Source organism: Panulirus ornatus, chromosome 8 (genome assembly GCF_036320965.1).
Source record: "Panulirus ornatus isolate Po-2019 chromosome 8, ASM3632096v1, whole genome shotgun sequence".
NCBI lineage: Eukaryota > Metazoa > Arthropoda > Malacostraca > Decapoda > Palinuridae > Panulirus > Panulirus ornatus.
The window spans coordinates 4,535,697-4,552,996 of NC_092231.1; the positions used below are offsets into that span (position 1 = coordinate 4,535,697).

Genomic DNA, 17,300 nt, shown 5'->3' on the forward strand with positions numbered 1-17,300 from the left:
GGTAGTAGTAGTAGTAGCTGTCGTTGAAGTAGTAGTAGTAGTAGTAGAAATAACAGTATTTCTCCCTGATCACGAACAGAACGAACCTGGGGTCATTTGACTCTTTGACCTCCCCCTTAAAGGCCAGTTAAACGGCCAAGGCCATTATAACACCCAAGGCGTGTTAAAGGGTCAGACTGTCGTGCTTAAGGGTTGAACCGTCGTGGTCAAGGGTCGTACCGTCGAACTCAGGGGTCGTGCCGTCGTGCTCAAGGGTCGTACCGTCGAACTCAGGGGTCGTACCGTCGTGCTCAAGGGATTTAAAAGGCATCGTAATAGAGTCTCACTAAGCGCCGGCCTGCTCTTCAGAAATGTACAAGATCACTTTGCCACGTTTGCGTCGCCAGTACAATCCACAAAGTTCACCCTTGTCCCTGGCTCGGAGACGCCGCTGACGACACCACCTTCAGCGCCACCACCACGCTCGCCTCTCCACTGCTACTACTACCACCTTCCTCCTCCACCTCCTCCTCCTCCTCCCGTCTCTCCCTGGTTACGCCAGTCTATATCCTCATTCCTAGTTCAAGGTTGTGTAAGCTGAATCACAGCAGTATTTTACCCCCCGCCCGTTCGAGTCGCATGCCTTCACACCTTCCGGACACGCCACTGTTTTGTTCCAACAGACAGGAGAGGAGAGACAAGGCAGGAGTAATTCGCTCGGCTGGCATACCGGCCCGGGGCCTGCTTGGCTTTGAACTGATACTACACAAGGGTTCGATCCTCCTCTGTTTGTTTACATTGGGGGGGGGATACTCTGTGAAAGGTGGTGATTATGATGCTCCACGAGAGAGTTAGTGGCTGGAGGTGGAAGTAATGGTACGATATATATATATATATATATATATATATATATATATATATATATATATATATATATATATATATATATTGTTACTCTCTTCCTTAGTAACTGTGAGCAATTCTTCACTTTCGCATACCAGAGTCCGCGTCTTTGATCCGCGTATAGGACGGTAAGAGACATAAGTACAAACTATATATGATATATATGTCGTGAAAAACGAGTATACCTAACGTTGAACTTGGAGATGTTTAGTAGGGGTGGGTGGGTGTGTGTGGGGGAGGAGGATAAAGATATGTGCTTCGAGGCCTGGGACCTACAAGTAGGATTAGAATCACTGGCTGAAACACGCGAGAACGTCTATGTTGTCAGACACACGTCTCGTAAAAGACGAATCTATCCATCTGTAGTATGACGTTAACTGACGTGGAGAGCCTCTAGGATTGGTGCCTCGAGGGCGATCGCGGTGATACAGATGTACGCGCTAGAAATTTCATGATGCTCTCGTTGAACACTGTATTTGCTCCTGTGGCGGGAGGATAGCAGATGGGACAGTATTTCTTCGTCATAAAAGATAAACGCACAAAGCCTCTCGGACGGGGCGCTACTTCATCTGTGGCGGGAAATGGGCTGTATGGACGCTCATGGGGTAGAGAGAGAGAGAGAGAGAGAGAGAGAGAGAGAGAGAGAGAGAGAGAGAGAGAGAGAGAGAGAGAGAGAGACTCCGAGGAATAAACCCAAGGGTAAATAGCGTGGCACAGAATGAGGAAAAAAAAAAAGGCTAGAAGCGAAGTGTCTAACCTTCGGCGGGAGGGATGAGTAAACAAAGGAAGATAAAGAGACATAAAGAATAGGAAACAGCGTCTTGGTGTCAGCGATGTGTTTACACAGTTAAAGATTAAGATTTGTCTCTGAGGTACACATGGAGGAGACGGTGGCTGTTTATATGTTAGCTGAGGAGGCTCACGGCCAACTGAGGCCCTAATCAAGGCCATCTCATTAAAGCTATATATATATATATATATATATATATATATATATATATATATATATATATATATATATATATGTAGTGGTTTCGGCCCATTATACCTGACAGCTAGAGAATGAGTGTGAGCGGATGTGGCCTTTTCTTGGTCGTCTGTTTCCTGGCGCTACCTCGCTGACGCAGAGGGTGGCGATGCTGTTTCCTGTGGGGTGCGGTGGCGCCGAGAATGGATGAAGACGAGCAAGAATGAATACGTACATATATATATATATATATATATATATATATATATATATATATATATATATATATATATATATATATATATATGTGTGTGTGTGTGTGTGTGTGTTTGTATGTGCGTGTATGTATATATGTGTTTATATGAGTGGATGAACTGCTGGGATGACTGTGGCTTGACTGCCGGAAACAATATATATTTTTTTTCTTTTAAACTATTCGCCATTTCCCGCGTTAGGAGTGGATGTGATACACAGTTGAGAGCACAAAAAGAAAACGGAACATGCTCATGAAATATACACATTGTAAGAATACCTTTCATTTTCGCTGCGGCAGCAAATGAGAAAATGACGACCTTCTAATAAACGTATACATTGAAAACAGAAGCATGAAGATCGGCTTATCCTCAGCGCGACGGAGTAGATGATCTGGATGTTGATGGATCGGGTTTAAAAGGTGTTTACTGAAGATACGAGACTTGAAGATGTGAGCACAGCCGTCAGTCTCAGGGTTAACAGAGCCGCCACACCAGCTACACATACACACACCCACCAACTCTGTATTTACCAATCTTTAAATCTTTTTCAGTTCTTCTGTTTACTATTTTTTTTACCCCTATCTTCCATTTTCTTTTTTTATTCCACAGGGTAGATATTCTTGCATGTAACGCTAAAAGGAGCGTCCGTACCGGAAAGAAAATGCGTAGTGTAGGTCCAAGTGAAGAAAACGGGGATTTACACTATAGCCAGCGAGACATTGTAAGTTAGCAAACTCAGTGGCTAGATGGTATATATTTAAGCTAGTTAGTTACCGAGGTTAGGTAGTTATCGAGGTTAGGTAATTACCGAGGTTAGGTAGTTAGCGAGGTTAGTTAGTGTATTGGGAAGTGTGAGAAGGTCTGACACGTTAGAGGGTGGTTGGGAGAGGAGGGTGTGAAGGTGTGTGTGTGTGTGTGCGTGTGTGTGTGTTGATGGTCACTATACACAGCCGTTAGCCAAGGGTCGTACGTCTTAAGACAACCCCCCCCCCCCCCCCACCTAAGCAGCTCGGGGTTTGAGTCACCGACTGTTCGATCCGTTTCTTAAGCAGACTTCCCTTATGGTGGTGTGTCCCGTGGCCAAGAGGGCTGCTAGGCGCTCCTCTTAATCCCCTGTGACGACACCGGCTCCTCAGGTCTGAAAACACTTGTGGAAACAGGCAGTGAAAACACAGCTAGACTGACACGACACTCAGCGCTGGGAAGCGCGAAGCGACTTAGATTAATTTGAGCAGAAAAAAAAAATGGATGATGTTGCATCCAGCGCCAGTGACACGGTTGTGAAGCCGTCTCGCCTGACATAACGTGGAAATACACGCCAGTCCAACGGCAGCGTCTGTGACCCGTAGAGTGTTCCTGTAATGGTCACGACGAGAGGGAGGTGGAGAGGGGAGGGATAATGAGGTGTTGAGTGGGTGTAGTAGGCCAGCGGACGTCAAGTGAGAGAGAGAGAGAGAGAGAGAGAGAGAGAGAGAGAGAGAGAGAGAGAGAGAGACATGCGCCAGACTACCTCGTCCCCTATCCCATCTCCTTTTCTTCCCATCCTTGAACTTACCTATGAAAAAATTTATCCTATCAACTCATAGGTTAGGTTAGGTTAGGTTAGGTTAGGTTATGTTAGATGTTAGAAAAAGTGAACAGAGGAAAGTAATATTGTTAGAAATGATATTCAAGTCTTTGAAAACGAAGTCTTGAACTTGTCACTGAATATCATCGCTGGGTTTCGTAATGAGGAATGACATTGAACAGTGGCTATTGGATCTTTTTTCCTTTGTCATGTATGGTAAAAACCTAAGAATAAGATCCTTGGGCCCGACTGTACGATCCTTGGGCACGACGGTGCGATCCTTGGGCACGACTGTACGATCCTAGGGGCACGACGGTGCGATCCTTTGGCTCGATGGTGCGATCCTTGTACACGACGGCACGACCCTTGAGCACAACAGCACGACCCTTGTACACGATGGTACTAGAAACCTTGAGAGCATGTCGTTACCATCCTTCGGTAGTGTAACCTGGTCGTTCACGTGACCCCAAACGAGTCAGGTCAAAGATCACGTCATAATGCCCAAGGATCATTCATACCCTCTAACTACTACTACTACTACTACTGCTGTTGCTGCTGCTGCTACTAACACCACTACTACCAATATTAATACTACTACTTGTACTACTACTACTACGTGTGCCACTACTGCTACTATTACAACAACAACAGCAACTACTACTACTACTACTACTACTACTACTACTACTACTACTACTACTACTACTACTACTTGTGCCACTACTGCTACTACTACAACTACTACTACCACCACACGTCCCGCTGTAGTGACGACAAAATGAATTACGTCTGCCCCTCACTTGACGTTGTTTCATTAGCATACTTGTCTCACGAGCGCTGTGTCTGCAGATAACTTTGGGTTGTTGTGGTAGGTCGTGGTGTGTATGTGTGTGTGTGTGTGTGTGTGTGTGTGTGTGTGTGTGTGTGTGTGTGTCACTGTCGCACACGTGACTTGAGAATGGGAGGAAGAGGAATGCCATTATGTCAGCTGTGCTTCACAGACCTCATGATGTTTGTGGTGAGGACTGTTCTTCGCGGATACCAGCGGATGATGTCTAGCTTCAAGCAGTTAGCTAGGAGAGAGAGAGAGAGAGAGAGAGAGAGAGAGAGAGAGAGAGAGAGAGAGAGAGAGAGAGAGAGAGAGAGAGAGATTCAGTAATCGTTCTCGGTGGAAAGAGGAAGAAAAGGTCATGTTTCGTACGTGGTGTCTCCTTGCATTATGCACCAGGTCCTCCCGTGGTGTAGTGGGTTCCGTTGCTGACCATGAGTTCACGCAGGGGGCTCAGCCCGCCGGGGTTCGAATCCTGGGCGCCATCCCCCCCAGACTTGTCATCCTCTGCTCACCCTGGAGGCAATTTGTCCTCCGTGAGGGGGATGTGCAAGTGTAGACCTCCGTGCTCAGTGAAAGTCCTGTGTACTGGTCGATCGTGGGAGAGCCACCACTCACTCGTACCTCCCAGCCGAAACTCCACTGAGGAACAGTTAGTTCCAGACTGGTCGAGAGCAGGAGGTGCCACCAAGCCACTCATACGCAGGAGAATACACACGTTCCTCGACAGGGAAGAACGGATCGAGAACTAGAGTCGAGTTGAGCAGAGGAGGTGTGTTTTCTTAATCACATTCGCCAGTCACCGAGGTGATAACGCCCTGGTGTAAAAGACAACAAGGATGATTAATTATATCACCGCGCGGGACAGCAGCTGAGGCTGTTAACAGTTGCCTTGGGGGACGCCGCACTGCCGTCATGACAGCTGCTGCTGCTGCTCCCGCTCGTGACACAGCTGGGTGCTAGAGTGGAAGGCCGCTGCCTGCAGGCTTGTGTTTGATGTATTTCTTAGAGGAGGAAAACGATTTTCATGACCCCAGCGGAGGAGTCATGTTAGTGAAATATATATATATATATATATATATATATATATATATATATATATATATATATATATATATATATATATATATATATATAATCCAGACTTCTTACAAAAATCTATAGTTTTGATCTCCCTTGGTTTAGATACGTAGATGACATCCATTGGTTGCGGTGAAGAGATTGGGACCATATAGACTTTGTGTATAAACTGAACATCCTTATTCCCAGCATCAGATTCAGAACTGAGCGACAAAAAGAAGATTCGATCCCTTTCCCTGGCATGTTGATGATAAATGACTCGTCAGTGTTTCAAAGTGTACAGGAAACCCACCCAGGTAGACCGTTGTATTCACCATTTCTCCAGCCATCAAAACAGTGTCCAAAAAGCTGTGTTTTCTAGCCTGTACTTCAGAGTTCAAAGGCTTTGTGACCCTGAGTGTGTTGATGAGGAATTTGATGGATGAGATCTATTGCACGAGAATTAATCACGTTACCTAGATGAATTGATTGACAGATGTTTGTGTTATAACGTAAGATGTAGTTCCAGAGTAGAATATAAAGAGATGCTTTCCCTACCCTATAGCTATGAACTTTTGCCAGCTGCAGACATATCTGAAGAATTCAAGCTTTCAGGTTTTATTCAGCCATGATGCCACATTACGAAACCTTCCCTTAAAGATAAACCCAACACACCAGATGAAGCTGGTGGTTTATATTTCATCCCTTATAGATCACGCGATAAAGTTGTATGTACACGTCGAAGAGATACACACTCACAGGAAATGATCAGACCCTGTTAAGGATAGTGTTGGAAGAGGATGTAAGTCAAGTGGGTTGTCTGTTCTCATGGGAAACCATAGTCATGCAATATCTTGGAATCTATCCCATAATATTCATCCGTCCACGACGTTTACGGAAAGACTGATCGGTAGTTGAATCCGGTCTTAATAGAGATGTAGAAAATTTTCAAATCTCAGCGAAGGAAGGTACAAAATATATAACATTTTTTCCAAAACGTGTTTGTGAACAGCCGCAGAGGAAGCAACCTTTGAGGAAGTGTGATATGATATAGTAATGTGGTCAGGTCAGGCGGTGACCCGGTGTAACCCTCTCCACTCTCGCCCATTGAGGGTTGAAGTCAGGTCACTTACACCAGATGCGGTGGATCCCTTCTTGCCTCTGTATATAGCCCATTGTTGATCCTGTACACAACTAGTTGCTCTGGAGGTGTATTGACGAATAGAGGAAAGCTTGGCATCTCTGTCTATCTGTTTCCTATAGGTTTATTTGGATATATATAGAACCAGAGAAGCGAAAGTGGGTCATTGGGTGGGTAAGGGGGCGAATGATCTGGGAGCATTGACGAACGTGTGAAAATAGAGATCGTATTGTGGGAAAGCAGAAATAGGTATTTTTGAAAGTTCCAACAATGTTATCGGTAAGGGGATGCGGAGGAGGGTAGATGCGTTGAAAATGAAATGTTTGAGGACAATATGTGGTGTGAGGAGGTCTGATCGAGTAAGTGATAAAAGTGTAAGAGAGATGTATGGTAATAAAAAGAGTGTGGTTTAGGGAGCAGAAGAGGGGGTGTTGAAATGGTTTGGACATATGGAGAGAATGAGAGAAGGAAGATTAACAAAGAGGATATATGCGTCAGAAGTTGGAGGAGACAAGGAGAACGAGAAGACCAAATTGGAGGTGAAATAGATTTTGAACGATGCAGAATTTTGAACATGCAGGAGGGTGAGAGGCATGCACGGGATAGAGTGAATTGGAACGATGTGGTATATAGAGAATCTAGATACCATTTTTACCTTGAGTTTGCTTCCAGATATCTCCCGAAGTCTCGCTGGTAACCTGTCGTCGTGCCCTAAACCAGCGCGAGACGGAATTAGCCATGACTCAGTTGGAGGCGCCCCGAGCGGGCCAGACCACACCGCCTCCTTCGCGTCATAGCTCCCCGTCCATCATTGCTCCTGCTGGGGGCGATGGCAGCGAGGGAAGCCGTCCGTCATATTTCTCCCTCTCCCTGCCTGCTCCCCCCCCCCCACTCCTTCATCGCGCACCTCATAATATTTACGCCCACGCCTCCCGCGTCTCGGGGAGGCTTTGCACCATGTCATAGTTGTCTTAGGTTTACACCTTCCGGCCACGCCTACCTTCCCTGATGACTTGCACCTGCCTGGCGATGACTGGACCTGAACCTTCCGGCCCAGGTGAGGTCATACCCCGCCTTAGCGGAGCCTCAAGACGCGTCTCCACCGCTGAAGGCATCGCACGAGATAACGAGGCTCTCTCTCTCTCTCTCTCTCTCTCTCTCTCTCTCTCGATACCCGGCATTGGCCTACGATCCTTGGGGCTCATCACTGGAGTTCGGCGGACACCCGAAGGTCGAACGGGGGCAGTTCGTATTGACCGAACTCAGACGTCGGAGGGTTCCAAATTTCGGACCCCCTGGAGCGTGTCATAAAACTCCAGAGGAAATAGAAAATGAGGATCTTTGATATTTATTTATTAGGCCCGACATCAACGTGTGCTGGGAAACGGCGAAGCACACACACACACACACACACACACACACACACACACACAGTTTGATTCTCAGAAGTTTCCTCAGTGATGCTGAGAGTTGACCAGCCGTCTGACCAGCTTAGTGGGCCGTCAGTAAGTGATTTTGTGTGTGGTGTAGCGGTTAGCGTTCCAGACCGTGTTCCAGGCGTCCCAGCTGCGTCTCTTCGTTGTGTATCAACTGAGTGTTATATTTCTCCCTTGTGTCTCCCCTGATGATGTGATTATTACACGAAAGTGCACTTGGGAACTTTTCGTGTTTCATTTTCCCCGTGGACTCATAGGAATATCTTGACCACGCGCAAAATTGTGATCCTTTCCAACATATATATATATATATATATATATATATATATATATATATATATATATATATATATATATATATATATATATATATAGCGTTAAGGAGATAGCCGTGTCATCTGTGCATTACTGCAGAGGCGTCATATGTGTTCGATGCAAGGCCCTTCGTGATGGCGTCTACATTACTCACTGAATCACTTCCGTTACTCATCACTCACCACATTACCTAGTGTTTATTCATCATAGATTATTTATCCTTTGGGATAAGGTAGACATAAAGGTTACCTGCGTATCTCTGGCGTGTTCCACAAGGCGACTTCGAGGAGCGGGAAATCCTCCCCTCCTGTAATACTACCTTTCCAAGAGAAGGAACAGAGGCAGGAGCCAAGCGAGGATTTGTCATGTCAGGCTCAGTCGTCTGTTCTTGTCCGTGCCCCACACATGGGGGTTGGGGGAACAGCGAACAGACTGTGAAGTGAGAGATGTTATCCGTTGTTGTAGAGATATTGTCTCTTGTTGAGTGAAGTATCTGAGGCTTGGTAACTACCCAACCACCGTCTGCGTTACGTAGGGATGACTTGCGCGACGCAGGGTGACTCACCTCCGTTTGCGTTACGTGCAGGAGGGGAGGATTTCCGGCGGCCCCTTGCTCTTATCTCCCTCCAACTCGCCTTTTACGGCATGTAAGGAATACGTGGACTGTATTCTTTCTCCCGTATCCCCAGGGATAGATGATAATATCAATGATGATAATGATGATAGAAGAAGAAGAAGAAGAAGAAGAAGAAGAAGAAGAAGAATTGACGTAGTTATGAATTAACCACAGCGATAGGCTGGTGTGATGGGAAGGGAATGCATACAACTTGAACAGTTGGAGTTACTGGGGCTTGCCAGTTACCTTGAGGTCCATGGTTGGGATGGGGCTCATCGTTAGCGGTCTGTAACAGCTCGGGTGGGTTCCACGTGATTTCAGTACGAAACTGCAACTCGGGGACGAGGGATAGCAGGCGGCGGGAGATGACGGTGGCGGGAATAATGCGGGTGAGGTGCAGGCGATGATTGGAGAGAGTAGGGAGGGTTGCTGTGTTAAGAGGGACAGAAGGTGGTCTTGCATACCCTCTTCTGCACCTTTTCTCGTAGTCTCTGTTGTGCGTTGGATAGGGAGGTAGACTCGACCTGGAGGAGACACTGGTGAGTTTGTGAGGGTGAGAGCTGTGTATGGCTGTCCTGGAGTTCAGAGGCAGCGAGTCCAAGTGTCATGGAGAGTTAAGATGTCCAGGCGGTAGCTGGAGGACCTGGTGATGGTGTTGACGTGTTTCTTTCAGTCAGGCTTGTGGTCCAGTTTGATATCGAAGAGCTTGTTGGAGTGAACATCTGGAGAGGGTTGGGAGCTAATGAGACAGGAAAGAGTGGGACAGGGTTGGAAGATTGAGGGGTGAACGACTTGGAAGGGACTGGGGCCTAGTGAGACACGAGGGGGCTAGGACAGGGTTAGAAGCTTGGTGGACTGAACAACCTGGTTGGGGGACTGGGGGGTCGAGTGAGGCAGTAGGGGCGCCTGGGACAGGATTGGAAGCTTGGTAGACTGGACGGTGAACCTCGAGGGGGCTGGGGGTCTAGTGAGACAGTAGAGGGGCCTGGGACAGGAGGGTGGCAAGTGTATCCGTCGGATGAGACCGTGGCCTTCTCCTCGTCACGTATAACTAGCTCCCTCCTCCTCCTCCTCCTCCTACTTGCAACATGATACGAGACACGTAACTCGCTCCCGTCTCCTGCGTTGCACGACTCCGGTGACTGGCCACCACTTGGGTAACGAGATGGTGACTGGCCACCACTTGGGTAACGAGAAGATGACTCACTCTCGCTTGCCCTTTACGTGTGCCCGTGACTCACCTTCATTCATGGGGCACGGAGCTGACTGACTCGACTCCACTTGTCTCCCATCAGCCGAATAGCTAATGAGGAGGCACGTACCGAAAGGCAGGGGGGGGGGCCTCTGCCTCGTCTCACACACACACACACACACACACACACACACACACACACACACACACACACACACACACACACACTAGCATATGCCGTGTGCGTGCGCCTATGCTAGTACTACTACTCTTACTACTACTACTGATAATAATGATAAAAATAATAATAATGATAAAGATAATAATAATAATGATAATGATAATAATGATAATAATAATGATAATTTCAGGATGACGTTTAACCAAATGCTAAAGATCATCTCACTGTTTATCGATGCAGATATGTGCAATCTTTCCACCGTGTATATATATATGTATGTGCTTCTTTACACACAAGTATCCTCAGGGATACACAATTAATCATGATCAGGTCGCTGATACGAGATTATATGTTTCCTCATCTCTCCCTCTCATCTCTTCCTCCCGTGTAGACTACGGACGTCGGGTGGATGAGAGCTCCCGTGTTACCAACCCCTATGAGCTGGACGCACACGGCGCCACACGGGACAACCCGGCCTCACCGCTATACCAGGTCAGTCACTGCTTCCAACACCATCGTTGTCACCGTGTTACTCGTGTCGTGTGTCACTGGGAGAGAGTTGTAACACCCATGTTACTCCTGTCTCTTATCCATGTATATGTGTATCTTGTCTATCTTATGTATACACACACACACACACACACACAAACGCATTAGCATGTGCCAGAGATCCATTTTATAGACCAGTCCCTGAGGAAGGATGAACAGTTGGGTGGACTGTGGACGGGCCGCCGCGACCAGGATTCGAACCTAAGCGGGTTTGATCCCAGGCGGACCCCGTGCCTGCCCGATGGTCAGTACGCTAACCACCACACTTGGTCATCCAAGATGGTTGTCTTCTGTTTGGGGTCGTCCCATCCTCCCCCTGTCGACTGGAACAGCTAAGTACCAGAGGCTCGGTATTTCTTACCGTTTCCTTGTCTCAACATTTCGCCTCCTGTCTCTCCCAGGATGGGACAGAGACCTCTCGAATCCTCTCCAGCACCTGTGCCTCGTTGATACCACTATTAAGTGTGAGATGGTTTTATGCACGTCTGATCTAACTGGATGGTTCTCTGCACGTTTGATTTAACTGGATGGTTTTATGCACGTCTGATTCAACTGGATGGTTTTATGCACGTCTGATTCAACTGGATGGTTTTATGCTCGTCCGATTCAACTGGATGGTTTTATGCACGTCTGATTTAACTGGATGGTCCTATGCACGTCTTATTTAACTGGATGTGTGTTGGTCATTTTCTTGTACCAGTGGATGGAGTGCTCTAGTGTTTTGACTGGGTTTCGTGATTCTTCAGTTCACCTCCTGTCTCCCTAGATACCACACCTCCAGGATACGTAAACACGTATTGTTTTCTCGTTCGTTACGTCCTTTTATGTCGCAGGTACCACCACCCCCCCCTCCTCCTCCTCCTCTGGGTCCTCTCTACGAGTATCGATGCATCCCGTTTTCTAACGGCGCGTTATATTCCATATTTTGTAAGTGTCTTGTTTCCATGCGTAACCTCGTCACTTAAGGTACAGCATGACCGTCTGCCACCACAGCTGCACCGCGCACTGTGGGTGGGGGTAACCGCCCGGCGTTTTCATCCTGAAACTGTTGTTCCAGCGCATAACTCTGTCCCTGACGGCAGTGAAGGGAGCCAGAGAGCCGCACACTTCGCGGCCTTTATACCACTATATTTACCTCAACCCGATCACTTCCAGCCAGTGTGTTTGGAGATGAGAAAGTCCCTTTTCATTACCTGCAACAGATTCAGTTGGCCGCCTACGTTTTCTTGAGCCTTCAGTACCTATTCAAGTGCCTTTTCCGGGTCGTGGTACCTTGTCATGTGCCATTTCCAGACCCAGGTACCTCTTCATGTGCCTTTTCCAGGCCCCGGTACTTTGTCAAGTGCCATTTCCTGGTCCAGGTACCTTGCCTATATGGTTCTCCGGGCTTCAGGGAGCTTATCAAGAACCTTTTCCAGTCCCAGCCACTTTGTTGAGCGCCTTCTGCAGGACTGGTACCTGGGCGGTGGTCATCACCCGTCGCCTCCTCGCGTGAACCCTGGATGTTCTTCTTAAGGTATGCCAGCCGTACGATCAATGTCGTCGCGTATTCCACGTCGCGTCCAACAAACGATGATCTTTTATGAACTCGACTGACGTGCACCCTAGAATGGACTACGACAGCATATTTTAGAGTCAGTAATCTTCTTTCTTGTGTCCTCTAATTTTCTCAGCATTATTCTACCATTAGGTGTGCGTGCTCAAACACCGGTTGTGCAAAGTTATCCATAGATTCTAATCAAGCTTTTTCCGTCACAGAGGCATGAACAGGAATTTACAAAAATAGAGGAAAAAAAATGCTCCCAGCTTACACACACACACACACACACATGTATATATATATATATATATATATATATATATATATATATATATGGTAGGTGAAGAATATCTGTGAAGGCGTCGTCAGGAGACAGCCCAGCCGCTGTCATGACACACACACACACGCGCACAGACAGACAGACAGAAGTAGGTTCAGCGTCTCGCCCAAGGCCAGTCTCAGCCACAGACGAAAATAAAGACTCGGTTTACAGAAATGGGATCAAGGTGTGACGCGAGGGCTGGCGGGCTGGCCGCCTGCCTGGCTGCTTCAACGCCATCACTACGCCTGTGAGTCGTCTCCACCATCCCGCGCGTCGGAGCCATTGTCCCGTTCCATTTCGCTCGGCCGCGGCGCTCGTCGTGATGTCGCTCCGTCCAGCGTCGCTTGCGCTGTTCCACCACCGACGACTAGTCGTTCCATTCCATGTTTACTCTTCCCGTCCCCCGAACTGTGCTGCCTTGAGGGGAGGTGTATATCGAGTGGTTTTTGAACAGAGTCCTGTAAAAAAGGGGGAGATCATCAAGGAATGAGAAGATGGCGGCTTACGTGGTGGAATGGACGGTAGCGAAGCATACTGGGAAGGTTCTTAGGTTGTGGAGGGAGTGAGGGAGAGGGAGAGAAAGAGAGAGTGAGAGTGAGTGAGTGAGTGAGTGAGTGAGTTCCACGCGTTGACAGAACGAGACTGGCCATCTCGGAACCATCTTGGAACCCAACCCAGCCAGTCTTCTTTTTATATAGCTTCTCTCTCTCTCTCTCTCTCTCTCTCTCTCTCTCTCTCTCTCTCTCTCTCTCTCTCTCTCTCTCTCTCTCTCTCTCTCTCTCTCGTGTCTCGACTGGATCGTACGGAAGGTTGATGGTCCTATTTGTCCCTAGCGACATTTTCTTGCACGAGAACTTGTGGACGATTGAAAGAGAATCATCAGCAAATCTCATAATCAGTTTTTGGGATTCAAGTGGAAGACTGATTTGATTTAGGTGGTTTCCACTATCCTGGCCTAGGGAAAGGTACGCCATGGGACAACAGGAAAAGACGTCACACACACACACACACACACACACACACACACACACTCACTCACACACACACACTGGCACCGGCCCCCATGACGGGTTCACACGTTCGTCCGTGCCTCACATTGATGTAGAGATTCCAACACTTTACATATGGAAGCGTTGCAGGAGTGCCGCCAGGCCAGGCTCCTCCCTCGTTTACATCACAGGTTGTGGTGTACACAGTAGCACGTACGTTAAGTGGCAGTGTACAGCAGTATTGGTCCCCTCGCTAGTAGTGTATTGAAGAATCAGGGTATTGTAACATGGGCAGGTGATCAGTGTGTAGATATAGATACGAGATCTCAAGCCGAATGGGGTTGGAACATGGTAGATTCGAGATCCGATGCTGAATCGCTGCATCTCGAATGTTTACATACGAAACGTAGAGGTGGTTCATAGAAGTACAAAAAAACATTGCACCACAAATATTCCAGATTTCGAATACTTAAAGAGATCGTGATTTGTAGCATAGGTGGAGACGAGTATATGAAACCGGCAGAGGGCGGCCCTGTGGGGCAAGGGTATGGGGAAGGAGGAAGGTAAGGGGGGGTAGGGGAAGGCTGGACATTGTGGGTGGGGAGGGGAGGAAGGCTTGGGGAGTATAGGATGGATGGACATTGTGGGTAGGGAGGGGAGGAAGGCTTGGGGAGGATAGGATGGATGGACATTAAGTCCGACTTCTCTTAAAGGGTTCTTGCCTGCTACTAACTTGACCTCGTTTATTGACTATAACTTCGTAGTTCCTGGTTCGTTATATGACCCCCCCCCCCCCTCCTAACTCCTCCTGGAATTGTGTCCGAAGTCCGCAAGGGAAATAACACCCGACTTGAAATTGGGAAAACTTTTTATGAGAGGAATTTACGAGGACAGAATATTAATGAGAGTCTTGTGATTATTCTTTTGTTTGTACCCAGAACATCCCGAGAGAAAGAGCGTTGTCATCGGTTCATCTGTGATCCTGAATAGTTGTATTTGGGGATACGAGCGATGCTGATGGTTCGTCATTGCTCTTATACTTCTCTATAACATTTTAGAAGGGTTACGTGTATGTTGGCTCGAGTACGCATCGCCCAAGCGTCAGAGTGCGATGGAGCAACGGGGCATCAGGGGATGTGGAGGGCGTGTGGACCAGCGTTTGTGTGGATTATATGTATGAAAAATACTTAGGGAAAGAGAATTCATCGTGCGTAAGATTCATGGATCTGAAGAAAGCCATGGGGAAGGTGTCACAAACAAGGTGTGTGTGTGGACAGTCAGTAATTGCTGCATTTGTGCGAGGAACGAGGGAGGGAGGGAGGGAGGCGAGTTGTTGTTCTCTGCGAAGGTTTGTCTGCGTCAAGGACGTGTGGTTCCACCGTGGCTGTTTAATCTCTTTTATGGACGGGGTGGTGAGGGAGGGAAGTACGAGGGGTCTCAGCGCGACAGCACGGGTCTGTGAGTGAGTCTATGGTATGCTGGACGTGGTAGAAGGGGAGAACGTGTGAGGTGAATCAGCTGTTGCTCACAGATGACACGACGCTGGTGGCAGACCCCAGAGTGAAGCTCACGAAGCTAGTGACAGAGTGTGGGAGAGGGGAAATGTGAGAGTGACTATGAACGAAAGCTGGGTAAGGACATGCCACCGGGAGAGGAGACAGGATGGCTTGAATGTATGTGAGACTGAAGCAGAAGAAGACCTGGAGGAATTGTAGTTCTCTACGTCCCTGTGAGTGGACATGGCAGAGGAGTGAATCACAAGGACTGAAATTGATGATGGGGTGGAGAAGGGAACTGTGGACCTAGTGGGGGCATTAAGGAGCGTGTGGAAAGAGAGGTCATCGTCTGTTAGAGGAAAGACAGGTATGTATGGGTACTTAGATGTCCCAGTGGTGATGGGACTCGAATGCGAAAGAAAGTAGGAGGGTGGGGACATGCTGGGAACTTAATGCCTGGGAAGATGTGTGGTGTGAGGCGTGTTGATCGTGGAAGGAATGACAATTGTAAGATCTGTGGTAGTATACTAGCCTGACTGAGAAAGCGGAGGTAACTCATGTGGAGAATATGAGTGGAAAAAAAGAGATTACCAAAGGAGGATTTTCCGCCTCATGAGGGGGAGGAAGCAAGTGGGATGAGGGAGACAGAGAAGATGGGAGGATGGAGTGAGGCAGGCTGTGGGGGTATCGGGGCATGAACATTCAGGAAGCCGAAAGGCGTGCATATGATAGTATGAATTCGCTTGAGGTGGTATATGGGGGGGCGACGGTGCTGTCGCAAGGGTGAACGATGAGTTAGGAAGTGGTCAAGGTAATTCAGGGGGTAGCCTCTAGATTTCGATACATTACGTTATGCATGACAACTATATATATATATATATATATATATATATATATATATATATATATATATATATATATATATGGCAGAACAGGTAAGGTTAAGTTTCTTTAATATAAACATTGTATTATCGTATTTTGTATATTTTGTCGGTTAATTTGTTACATGCAAAGATTCTCTTATTTAGATTTCATCAGAGTTTGGGCTGTTTGGCTAAACAGTTAATTAGGAGATTAGCCCAACCCGCAACGTCAGAAGACGCATATATATATATATATATATATATATATATATATATATATATATATATATATATATATATATATATATATATAAATATATATATACACAGATAGAGAGGGAGAAAGACATCTTTGTAAGTAAGCAGACAGGAAAAGGAATGAATGTTGGTCAGGGATGGTCAGGTACAAAATCTAAAGACGTTTTGTGGCGAGTAAAGACATTTGATATACATTTGAGGTATGTCTGTGTGTGTGTGTATATGTGTGTGTGTGTGTGTATGTGTGTATGCGCGCGCTTTGCTGAATATGTATTTCTGGCGCCATATTTATATACCACCAGCATAATAGGGGTGTGTGTGTGTGTGTTTGTGCAACGAGGCTCTTGTTGTCTTGGTTTAAAATGAGTCCCACTGTTTCTCTCAAGGCTCCGAGGCGCCAGGGGGAACCAACTATGTTCCCGTTTTTTGTGCGTGTGTTGGTGTCTAGATCTGTTAATGTGTCTGTAGTTAGGGGAGGTCGGTCTTGGTCGCCGTCTCCCAAGTTCTATCATCCACATATTTTCCTCTCATCGCTCCCCTTGATGATGATGATGTGTCACTTGGGGTAGTGTTGAGTTGGCGATGCTAAACTATACCTTATTTTTCCACTTGCGTCTTCGGCCGGCCCAACGGACTACCTTGAACTTGTTGTCTTCGATACCTCAATCATTTCGGGCTTCGAGACCTCGATTATCTTGGGGTTCGATGCCTCGATCGTCTTGGGCTTCGATGCTTCGATCATCTTGGGCTTCGAGACTTCGATCATTTTGGGCTTCGATGCTTCGATCGTTTCGGGCTTCGAGTACACCAGTATGGCTGTAACTCCTGACGTTCCTTCTCCAAA

At 47.2% G+C, this 17,300-nt stretch overlaps 1 long non-coding RNA gene across 1 annotated transcript in view; it reads left to right on the top strand.

The window, feature by feature from the left end:
* The window catches only part of LOC139749762 (uncharacterized), a 301,380-nt gene extending 290,441 nt beyond the window's left edge, over positions 1-10,939 (top strand). Inside the window, exon 3 of the long non-coding RNA XR_011713033.1 lies at positions 10,831-10,939. This is a non-coding gene — a long non-coding RNA (uncharacterized lncRNA). The remainder of the gene's footprint in view (positions 1-10,830) is intronic.
* The last annotated feature ends 6,361 nt before the right edge of the window (positions 10,940-17,300 follow it).